Source organism: Gobio gobio, assembly GCF_949357685.1.
Source record: "Gobio gobio genome assembly, chromosome: 5".
Taxonomy (NCBI): domain Eukaryota; kingdom Metazoa; phylum Chordata; class Actinopteri; order Cypriniformes; family Gobionidae; genus Gobio; species Gobio gobio.
In genome coordinates, this window is record NC_137101.1 from 2600407 (window position 1) to 2612947 (window position 12541).

General features: G+C 41.3%; 1 protein-coding gene across 1 annotated transcript in view; it reads right to left on the reverse strand.

Moving 5' to 3' along the window:
• ptn (pleiotrophin) overlaps positions 1–10325 on the reverse strand; it is a 62709-nt gene extending 52384 nt beyond the window's left edge. The window contains exon 1 of the mRNA XM_079817020.1: positions 10161–10325. The gene's annotated coding sequence lies outside the window, so the exon portion shown is untranslated. The remainder of the gene's footprint in view (positions 1–10160) is intronic.
• Between the last annotated feature and the right edge of the window lie 2216 nt (positions 10326–12541).

Consider the following 12541-nt stretch of genomic DNA (forward strand, 5'->3'; position numbering starts at 1 on the left):
TGTGGGATGCACATCCAGGGCACGAAGCTCCAGTTCCACCACATCCCAAAGATGCTCTATTGGGTTGAGATCTGGAGACTGTGGGGGCCATTTTAGTTCAGTGAACTCATTGTCATGTTCAAGAAACCAATTTGAAATGATTGGAGCTTTGTGACGGTGCATTATCCTGCTGGAAGTAGCCATCAGAGGATGGAGACATGGTGCTCATAAAGGGATGGACATGGTCAGAAACAATGCTCAGGTAGGCCGTGGCATTTACACCATGCCCAATTGGCACTAAGGGGCCTAAAGTGTGCCAAGAAAACATCCCCCACACCATTACACCACCACCACCAGCCTGCACAGTGGTAACAAGGCATGATGGATCCATGTTCTCATTCTGTTTACGCCAAATTCTGACTCTACCATCTGAATGTCTCAACAGAAATCCAGACTCATCAGACCAGGCAACATTTTTCCAGTCTTCAACTGTCCAATTTTGGTGAGCTGGTGCAAATTGTCGCCTCTTTTTTCTATTTGTAGTGGAGATGAGTGGTACCCGGTGGGGTCTTCTGCTGTTGTAGCCCATCCGCCTCAAGGTTGTGTGTGTTGTGACTTCACAAATGCTTTGCTGCAGACCTCGGTTGTATCGAGTGGTTATTTCAGTCAAAGTTGCTCTTCTATCAGCTTGAATCAGTCGGCCCATTCTCCTCTGACCTCCAGCATCAACAAGGCATTTTCTCCCACAGGACTGCCGCAAACCGGATGTTTTTCCCTTTTCACACCATTCTTTGTAAACCCTAGAAATGGTTGTGTGTGAAAATCCCAGTAACTGAGCAGATTGTGAAATACTCAGACCGGCCCGTCTCGCACCAACAACCATGCCACGCTCAAAATGTCTTAAATCACCTTTCTTTCCCATTCCGACATTTAGTGTGGAGTTCAGGAGATTGTCTTGACCAGGACCACACCCCTAAATGCATTGAAGCAACTGCCATGTGATTGGTTGATTAGATAATCGCATTAATGAGAAATTGAACAGGTGTTCCTAATAATCCTTTAGGTGAGTGTATATTATATACAGTAGGGGTGGGAATATTAACCCTCTGGTGCTCTTCGTTTAGGGGTTGCATTCATAAGTGACCGGACACCTAAAAATTAAACTTCCTCCACCCCAGTAAAACCAATGCAATTTATATTTCTTCAATAATATTTTTTCTTTTTAATTTTGTATTTTGAGATGATTTGATGGTATTTTTTTATATTTGTGCAATAATTATGGTCTATTTTTGCCATTGAAAATTATACACATTTTTTATTTTTAATTATTGCAGTATTTCAGGTTAAAATAGAGACTAGGCCTTCAAAATATTTTTTTTTGAAGGCAGATTAGTGCCCTCTTTTGGAATTATTGATTTGGAAATATTGAAATACTTTTGATCTCATGTTTTTTTCTTACTGAGAATCATCCATAAAAGAGTAAGCTACATTTTTAATTTGCAGGGTATAAGGTGGAATAACATTCAGAGCATAATACTCTCTAGTCTTGAGTACTTTTACAAGGGCTACTTTTTACTCCTACTTTGAGTAGTGTTTAGGACAGGTACTTTTACTCTCCTTGCACTGAATTTTTTGACAAGTAACTGTACTTTTACTTAAGTATGCTTTTTCAGTACTCTTCCCACCACTGATTATACAGACCCCTGAAGGTGTGCTGTGGTGTCTGGCACCAAGATGTTAGCAGCAGATCCTTTAAGTCGGATGGATCGGACTTGTTTGCTCAGCACATCCCACAGATGCTCGATTGGATTGAGATCTGGGGAATTTGGAGGCCGGGTCAACACCTCAAACTCGTTGCTTATGAAAAACACCTTGAATAAGAATTGCAAATAAATATATCAAAGGGGGGCCAAAAAGACCAAAAAAAAGGAAATTAATACTTCTATTCAGCAAATATTGAATTAATACAGTAAAGACTTTCTGTTTTCAACAGTGATAGTAATCATTCAAGTTTCTCGAGCAGCAAATCCTCACATGAGAATGATTAGTGAAGACACTGAAGACTGCTGATAAATTCAGCTTTGATCACATGATATAAATTACACCTCACTATATATTCACACAGAGATCGGTTATTTTAAATGATAATAATATTTCATAATTTTACAGTATTTTTGATCAAATAAACGCAGCCTTGGTGAGCACTTTTATACTCAAAACTAAGAATAAAACTGCTTGTTTCGTAACACAGTCGGTTACATCATCACTCGGTCAATCGAGTCAATGGAATCGTGTGTCGGTTCAGAAAGCGGCCCGTATATTCCACCAGGGATCAGCGTGTGTGTGTGTGTGTGTGTGTGTTTCCATGGAACATCCTTCTGAGAATCTGAACTCTCTCTCTCTGTGTGTGTGTGTGTGTTCCTCACACAAGCAGGGCTGTTATTCTCCATCGGCCTCCTTGCACCTTAGCGACCCAACGCATGAGAAAGCGGCCTCAAGCTGCTCGAATGAAAAGAGGGAATGGAAAAGAAGAGAGAGAAATCGTACAACCCCCTGCACCTCTACCCAGCATGCTTTTGTGCGCGGATGTGTATATAACCACCAGTTCCCACACAGCCAACCAAACTCACAGGAGATTAATCTCCACTGACAACGTCGGCTGATCCCAGAGCAGTTCCCCTATCTTTTTCATTAGTGCCTCGCTATGTGCTGAACATCACAACTCCAGGTTAAGCTCCATAAACGGCATATTGCCATTGCAATACAGAATAATATTGACCAACGGCACGTTCACACCACCAACGATAACCATAAAGATAATTAGCGCTCACACAAACACACAATAAAGCGCTTACTGCAAGAAAAGTCGCCTGTCGCTTTAAATGCCCTGATTCTGATTGGCTGTCAGTGTTTTTTATTGGTTCTGAAAGGGATTTCAATGATATTGTTCCCCTGTGTCATTACTGTTGTTGCGGACTTTGCTCTTCTTTTATACTTAAAATGAATTCTAAAAAACTAATTATCATAGGCCTGCACTGCATCTTATTTATGCATCCTTCTGCACTTTAAATCAAATTCTTTGCTTTTATTGTCAATTTTTTTTTAATTCTTTTGCTGTTATTTTGTATTTCTAATTGTGTGCTGTATAAATAACCGTTGCCTTGCCATGTCTTAAAGGTGCAGTGTGTAAGTTTTAACGGCATCTAGTGGTGAGGTTGTGACTTGCCCATAGCATACAGAGAAGCTACGGTGGCCAACACAGGACAAAAATGTAATCGTCGGAGAGAACAGAGAGTGACTCTGTAGAGAAGTTTGTCCGTTTAGGGCTACCGTAGAAACTAGGGGTGGGAGAAAAGGTTGATGCATCGATGCAGAATTATATTTGGGGGACCCTCAGTGCCACCAATACGATTGACTAATGTCGATTCTTGATCATTCGCACACCCAGGGTAAATTATATTAGTTGTAGCTGTGTTGTTTACATCATGTCTGCCTGTCATGTTTTTACCCTTCTACGGTTTTTAATTGTAACAGCAGCAAACCCACAAGAGTGATCAGGCGTTAATATTCAAAGTCTTACAGTAAGTCTTACAGTACTACAGTTCACACTGGGATATGTACTTTTTTTTTAAGTAGTGTCTTATGCTGAATTTGCTCACTTTTCCCCGGGATTCTTTGAAGGTTCAAAAGAACAGCATTTCTCTGAAATAGAAAGATAAAGTCCTAAAAACATTGCTCAACACTGATAATCATAGATGTTTGTTGAGCATCAAATCCTCATATTAGAGTGATTTGTAAAGGATCATGTGACACTGAAGATAAATTCAGCTTTGATCACAGGAATAAATTACTCTTTACAATATATTCACATAGAGAACATCTGTTTTACATTATAATATTATTTCACAATATTTCTGTTTTTACTGTATTTTTAATCAAATAAATGCAGCCTTGGTGAGAAGAAGAGACTTGTTTTAAAAACAACAAATGTTGATTTCTCTCAAACAATAAGCAGAGCTTTTATTTTGGCGGAAATAAAATGTAATTTTTTTGTATTCCGTTCGACTGTGTCGAAAGAACCTTTTTATTTTCTAAATAAAAACTTCCGAAATGTAGGCTACACAACTTATCATTTCAAGGGAGAAACTGGAAGCTATGCTGTCTACTCTGTCCAAAACATGCAGCACGTCAGACAATATGTTCGCGCTAAACCATATAGCGCATTCTCAAATCCAGCCATTCATAAAAAGGTTACCGGTAGGGCTGTGCAATATATCGAAATTATCGAAATATCGCAAATGTAAATGTCCTGTAAATGAACTGAATGCCAATGGAGGCCTGTCTGAAGCCTTTCAGAGCATCAGATTTACACTAAAATATCTTCATTTGTGTCTGAAGATGAACGGAGGTCTGACGGGTGTCGAACGACATGAGGGTGAGGCATTAATGACAGAATTTTCATTTTTGGGTGAACTAACCCTTTAAGGCCATTTCGCGATTTCAATCGTCATAAAATAACTTTGCCGGAGAGTCATTTCTTGTGCTCTTGGGGGCCCTCTGGTGGCCCTAAGCAGCCGCTTAATTCGCTTATTGCATTCCAGTAACATATATTGCAGTGAATTATAAACAGAGATGTGTCCTTGTACGCTGTATAATGCTACATGTTGTGTGTGTTTTTTAGCTCATTGTTTTGTGGGTGACAAAGTGTGTTTGTCGGCTGTCAACCTTTGCTAGTGTTCTGGCAGAATGAGCTGATCTGAGACCTGAAGAAAGTGTTTTGGTGGTGCATTTTGAATGTGAAAGCTGAAAGTTGGTTAGGAGAACTGTGTGAAGAGTTTTGCAAAAGTGACCAAACCTTTTGGATCATGCACAGTTCGTTTTCCCGTCGTTAAACTAGCAAAAGTGGATTAGGACACGCCCTAATTGATTGATTGACAGCCCTCCCGTCCAGCAAGTTTACACAGAAAAACAATGGAAACGTCCTGTGCAGACATCACAACTCGCATTAAAGGGTTAGTTCACCCAAAAAATGAAAATTCTGTCATTAATTACTTCCCCTCATGTCGTTGGACACCCGTCAGACCTCCGTTCATCTTCAGACACAAATGAAGATATTTTAGTGTAAAGCTGATGCTCTGAAAGGCCTCCATTGGCTCAATGCACTTTACACTCTCAAGACCCTTAAAAGGCACTAAAGACGTCGATACAAAGTCCATCTCACTACAGCGGCTCTACAATAACTTTATGAATCGGCGAGAATAGTTTTTGTGCGCAAAAAAACCCTAAATAACGACTTATATAGTGATGACGATTTCAAAACACGGCCTCATGAAGCTTCGAAACGTTATGAATCAGTGAGTCGATTCAGCAGTTTGAATCGCCAAATTTCAGCAGTTTGGCGGTTTGACACGCGATCCGAATCATGAATCGACTCACTGATTCATAACGCTTCGAAGCTTCATGATGCCGTGTTTTGAAATCGTCATCACTATATAAGTCGTTATTTAGGGTTTTTTTGCGCACAAAAACTATTCTCACCGATTCATAAAGTTATTGTAGAGCCACTGTAGTGAGATGGACTTTGTAACAACGTCTTTAGAGTCTTTTAAGGGTCTTGAGAGTGAACCGTGCATTGAGCCAATGGAGGCCTTTCAGAGCATCAGATTTACACTAAAATATCTTCATTTGTGTCTGAAGATGAACGGAGGTCTGACGGGTGTCCAACGACATGAGGGGAAGTAATTAATGACAGAATTTACATTTTTGGGTGAACTAACCCTTTAAACTCGGCCTGAGAAAGAGAGAAAGACGGGCGGCTGGGGGCGGCTCAGTTGAGAAGGACTCGTTCTGATAGGTTAACCGATAACTATGGCAACAGCAGCGGCGTTGAAGCTCATAGGGTCGCACGGCATCCCGCTTATTCTCATTCCAGTCAGGAACGACCCACTTCACACACCACCCTGGGAAAAAACGGCCTCTCGAAAACACACACACACACACACACACAGACACACACACACACACACACACACACACACACACACACACACACACACACACACACACACACACACACACACACACACACACACACACACACACACACACACACACACACACACACACACACACACACACACACACACACACACACACACACACACACACGCCCTATACGTGTAAGTCTGAATGTAGACGATACACCCACACGCACGAGGTGCTTTCAAAAGAAGGCAACAGAAAGCCGCTGAGATTTCCAGAGAGGTTTTCACCTGTCACTGTGAAGAAGGGAGGAGCATGAGATGTGTGTTGATAAGGAGGAAGGTAAAACACTCTTCGTTTAGCTCCGTTCTCTCGCTCTCTCAGTCCCAGAGGGGGTGTACAGACACAGATGTGGGCCGGACAGATAAAAGGTGGACCACAGCAAACCCGTTAAAATGCTTTTCTAAGAAAACGCTTTGAAGTTTAAACAGGAAGTGCACGCTTTCCCGAATAACAATGTCATTTACTTCATCCCATCCGAGAAAGAGGAAAAATAACACGAAAAACTTTGAAATCTCTTGGAACGTGTCATTTCACACCAACATCAAGAGAGAAAAATAATAAGTATTTTTTGCACTGATATTATATTCAGATAACCCCGAATTAACATTAAGTGCATTTTTTATATTATATATTAAAGATAACATCATATTTAATATTTCAAGTTAAAAAATTTCAAGTCAAAATCCAATAATACAGTAATTAGAATCAACATTCAGAATAATGATACATTAAAATGCCCTTTTAGCCTTTAATTTTAATTGTAATTCAAACTGAAAACAAGGTTATTTTGCTTACCCCATTGGCAGATTATTTTGCTTATTTTAAGCAAAAACTCCCTTAATTTTGAGTTATTTCCCCCCAAAAAAGACAAACTTTAGCTTGTCTAGTAAATGCTTCTTAATGTAAGATTTTTTTGATATTTGGACTGAAAACAAGACAAAAATACTAAGTAAGAAAAGCATTTTTTGCAGTGTATCTGCACCGACAAGTCTGTTACACTCGGAGTCAAAACCTCTTTGTAGGCTATCATGTTAAATTTGAAAATTGTAGCTACTGTTGCTTGTACAAGTCAATTTAACAGCAAACCCAGTCAAGTTCAAAGCTCTAAATCAGTGCAATGTTATTCATATTTGTAATTTTGTACATTTAAATTAGAGATGCACCGATTGCCAGGGATCGGAACTGGCAGATTTTCTGCATGATCGGCCGATCAGTCTGACGTTGATGTCATGAACGAACGAAATGACTTAAAAAAAGATTTGTTCATTTTGCTGAACGAGATTCAAAGATCCGAACTTCCCACTACTATTTTGATCTAGCATATGGCTTACAATTGCCACCTCCCCCATGTTGGAGATGTCAAATGATTTGACATAAAGTTTGCAAATAGCTTTCTTTGTAAATTTTTAATCTTTGGCCAACCAGGCTTTATATTTAGGATCGGCAAGCCAGCCCTCGGAAAACGTGCATTTTCCCATTTTGTTTGCCGTGAAGTCCACGCTCAAATATAAAAATCAAGCTAGGGCTGTAACGATTTGACCAAAAATAAAAACCTCGATTAATTTTACCTCGATTACGATTACTGAACGATTATTTTTCTTTTTGCCCTCGTAAGGTTTTTGATTAAGTTCCCGATTATGTTTGTACTGTAAATATTTTTATTAAAGGTGGAATTTTTTTCTCTAATGAAAAAGTGAATTTCTTTGTGATTTTAAAACACTTGAAGGAAACAGTTGACTTTCAGCAGTTATTGTCTATGGGGCAGATTTCTGCTTGTGTACACCAGATACAGATACAGCTGGCCTACATTACATTTATCTGAATGCATTAATGAGAGAGTGATTGTGTGTGATTACTCATTCCGTCTCTATGAAGCTGTGGTTTGTACTTACTTCAAAGGTATTAAAATATGCTATAACGGTTGAGTTTCTAAGCTACTTTAGTGACTTTACTTTAGTCACAGGACAGCGTTGACACTGCGTTTCTGCACTCCTCTCCGCCTGAGTGTTCTTTTGTCACAATATATCAGGCATTAGTTCAACATAATACACATCTGATGGTCTAAACTCGCATTAATGTTCAAGCTGGCAGGGCTTAAAACACATACAAATGACAAAGCTTTGTGAGGACGCAGGTGAAAGATCTGCCTTCAGGGCGCGCGCGCGTGCTGTCAGAGACGCGACACGGCTCTGTGTCACAGAAAAAAGCTCATGAGCTCTGAATGGATACGTACTGTTATTTTTGAATCGTGCACAATCGCTTTAAATATTGAAACTGGCAAGCCTTTAAACGCATTTACTTGACAAACTTTATGAGCACGAAAGTGAAAGCGATCTGGCTTCGGGGCTTGCGCGCGCCGTCTGTGTGTGTGAGCGCGTAGGCTATAAGAACGGCGATTAACTGACCTGTATAAACTGTGTAAAACGTGCAGTTGCTTTAGTGATTCTGGGCATCTATAAACACAGATAACTGCTCCTGCATCTCTGTGTGCCTGCAAACTGCACTTGATGTGACTGACGGGGCGGAGTCACGTGAAAACCGAAATAACCGACATGGGAAAAATACGTCGGTTAGAAGTTCTGAATGTCGGTTTCGGTTATTTTCCGATTAATCGTACAGCCCTAAATCAAGCACAACGTTTTCCAGGTGTTTTTAGTCAAGCAGTTTGAGGTAGGGGCGTTGTGATGGCAACTGCCGCCTAACAACGTAACAACCAATCACTGCAGACCTAAACTCCAGCAGATCAAGTGTAAAAACGATCGGCAGCGCTGGCAGACTGATCCAAACGCCATGAAAAAAAAAACAATTGTATATATTATATATTTATTATATACATTTAGAAATTCTTCATTTTATATTTAGAAAACGAAATAGGGACAATAGTCTGGAAACATAAATATTTTTCCATACTCTGATTTATTTTTTCCATACTTTTCCAGACCTGGAAATTACTCAAATCAAATTCCATACTTTTCCAAACCCCGTAGGAACCCTGGGGTGATTAACTAAAGGATTAATGCTGAGATGTATAGAAAAACCTATCATGTATATATTATAAACAATATATTTCAAATGAAAAAAAATCTGTTTTTACTGTAATACAAAATATACAATATTACAGTAATTAGATAAAGAAAATACAATTTTAATTATGACATGATTATAATCAGTTATTATTATAATGCAAAAAGTATATTATATTGTATATATTATAAACAATATATTTCAAATGAAAAAAATCTGTTTTTACTGTAATAAAAAATATACAATATTACAGTAATTAGATAAAGAAAATACTTTTAATTATGACACATATTATAATCTGTTATTATTGTAATGCAAAAAGTATATTATATTGAATACATTAGAAACAATATATTTCAAATGTTTTTACTGTAATACAAAATATACAATATTACAGTAATAAGAATCTAATGAGAATCAACACTCAGAATAAGGATAAGCTCAGTTTAATCCAATAAAACATTTGATTTCTTAATGCAAAATATCATTTTCTTCTGTTTTTGAGCCAAAATATCACCTGAGATTCCAGTTTATTTGTATAGCGCGTACAATATATACAGTTTCAAAGCAGCTTTATGAAAAATGCATCCTAATACAATTGTTCTCAGATGAATGTGTCAAATTAATGTCCATATGGCAATGATACACAGGTATAATATAATATTTTACAGTGTGTTTAGTTCACGTCATGTATTCAGCCGATTAAAACGGGGATAGTTTCGTCAGTCCGTCCAGATTTTGCCTATAACTTTTATTTCTCTCCGCAGAAACTTGCATTATTTTTTATTCTCCAAGCAGAGACTCCGAGGTCACCCGTTGACCTCAGTATTGCCGACACAGGAAGAGATTTCTGGCCGGTTTAAACCCTGACAGCGTTAAGTCGCCCGTCGCTGAGCGCACGAAGGCCTCAAACGGCAGAAAAACAGCAGTTATCTCAGCCTTTCATCCGCCGGCGTACTTCAGAAATAACAAGAGAGCGGGATCTGAGCTGGCATTTGCTCCAGCGTGACGCTTTTGTAAAAGAGAAAAATCTCTTCCGGAGAACTTGTTTTGCTTTAAAGTCATGAATACAGCCGCTCTGAGCATCAAGACGGAGGTTTAAAGTTACGTACCTGTAGTCTGAGGAATAGTTTGGTGTTTGACTTCCTAATTCCACCTGTTTCCCCTCTTTGCTTTTCTTTTTAGCCTCCTCTCTCTCTCTTTATCACTCTATTTCCACCAGAGCCGTGCTAATGGTATCTGTGAGAGCGACAGACTGAATGCATATGTGTGTGTGTGTGTGTGTGTGTGTGTGTGTGTGTGTGGAGGGAGGGATTGTTTGTGTTTTTGCTGTGAGCTGAAAGCCCAACTGACTCGTGATCACACACTCATTAACACAAGGTCATTCCAGGGACGAGAAACAGAGAGAGAAAGAGTCCGTCAGAGAGAAAGAAAGGATGAATATTTTCTGTCTGGTGCGTGAAATTAAACTCCACCGTATTTCCCTCGACACACTAAAGCGAGGTAATGATGCGCGAGGCCGTCCGTAAAACAGGACTGTACGTCGTCGCTGCGCTAAGAAGATTGTCTGGTGTAAACTCACGCACACACACTGACAATCAGCTTTACTCTGGTACAAATAAACCAATTTTTCCGTCTGAAAACAGGCCAACAGCAACACGCCAACGGTTTGTGTACACAGTCTCAAATCCATCAACACACGCTTTATACCGCGCTTTCATGCCGAAAATCAAACTAATACCAACGCAAACAACACAAAGGTAGTAAATGAGAGAGTTCTAAAATGTGTTTGCACACTTTAGAACAGATAGACGCGACGAGGATGTACAAAAACACAAGATAGAAAACACTTCCGCAGAAGCCGCAGCACGAATAATAAAGTTCTGTGTGAACTTGCATAATTAGCTACTAGGGATGCAACAATACAGTTAGTCCACGGTTCAATACACACCTCGGTTTTAAACCACGGTTTTCGGTTCGGTTCGGTTCTGATGGCTTGTCACATCAGTGTTTTGCAATTCTATTTTAAGCGACAGGAACAGCAAGAGGTTAAGGAGAAAAAATACTATTTTTTCTTTCTTTATTTTACTTTAAATCATTGAAAAACCTTACTTAAACTTAAAACTTTACTTAAAAAAAACCCTTGTACACATTCCTAGTGTATTGCAAAATATAAAATAAATATATATAAAGATTTACACTGGCAGCTCAGAGCTGTACAGCAGCATTTAAGTATGAAATACCCCTCCCACCCGGTCCAAGCAGCAGCCTTCACCCGGGCCGGGTTGCGGAGGAAGCCGTAGGAAGGCGTCCCAGTCCCCTCAGGCCGCCCCGCGGCCCACTAAACGCCAGGCCAAGCGGCGCTCCTGAGACGGACGGCTCAGGGATGGGAAATTCTTTCCAGGAGATGGTAGCAGGACCACTCCTTCCCCCGGTGGAGGGCCTGGGGAGAATCCTTTGTTCAGCTGCTGGCCCCCGGGTCAGCAGCACCCTAATTTGGTCAATGAAAGAATTAACACTCCCATCCCTGAGCCCCCAGAGAACGGTGATGCCAGTGCGCGCCACCCACGGGTCCCGCCACTCGCATCCCTCTCTGTCGCCAGCCTCCTGGCAGAGCAGACCCCAGTGGAACGTGCGTCCTTCCCTGGTCTCCTCTGTCAGGACGCAGCCGTTAACCGCACCCCCACACCGGGACGCCCAACAGCCTCCCTTGTCCGGGTCGGTAACGCTGCATTGCTGCCCCACACCAGGTACGTCTGTAGTCCGAATGACCCTGCTGGTGCAGTTCCTGGGAGCCTGGCTTCAGATTCCAGGGCTGTCCCGCTGGGTCGCGAAGACAGTCAGGCGCGGCTACGCGATTCAGTTCACGCAGGTTCCTCCCTGCTTTCGGGGAGTCCGCTTTACTATGGTCGGGGCCAATGCCCCTGTCATGCGAGCGGAGGTTGCCACCCTACTGGCGAAGGGTGCGATCGAGTCTGTCCCTCCAGCCGAGATGAAGTCCGGGTTTTACAGCCCCTACTTCATTGTACCCAAAAAGACCGGTGGGTTCAGACCAATCCTGGACCTGCGCATCTTGAACCGTTACCTACCCAGGCTTCCGTTCAAGATGTTGACAGCGAAACGCCTTTTCGAATGCGTTCGTCCCGGCGATTGGTTTGCAGCGATCGACCTGAAGGACGCCTACTTTCATGTCTCCATCCTACCTCGACACAGACCGTTCCTACGGTTTGCTTTCGAGGGGCAGGCATACCAGTACGCGGTCCTCCCATTCGGGCTATCTCTGTCCCCTCGCGTCTTTACGAAGATTGCCGAGGCAGCCCTTGCGCCCCTACGGCAGCACGGGGTTCGCATCCTGAACTACCTCGACGACTGGCTCATATTGAGTCACTCTCGAGAGCAGGTTTGCGAACACAGAGATCTGGTTCTCCACCACTTAGCCTGTCTGGGCCTTCGGGTCAACTGGGAGAAGAGCAAACTCTGCCCCGTGCAGAGG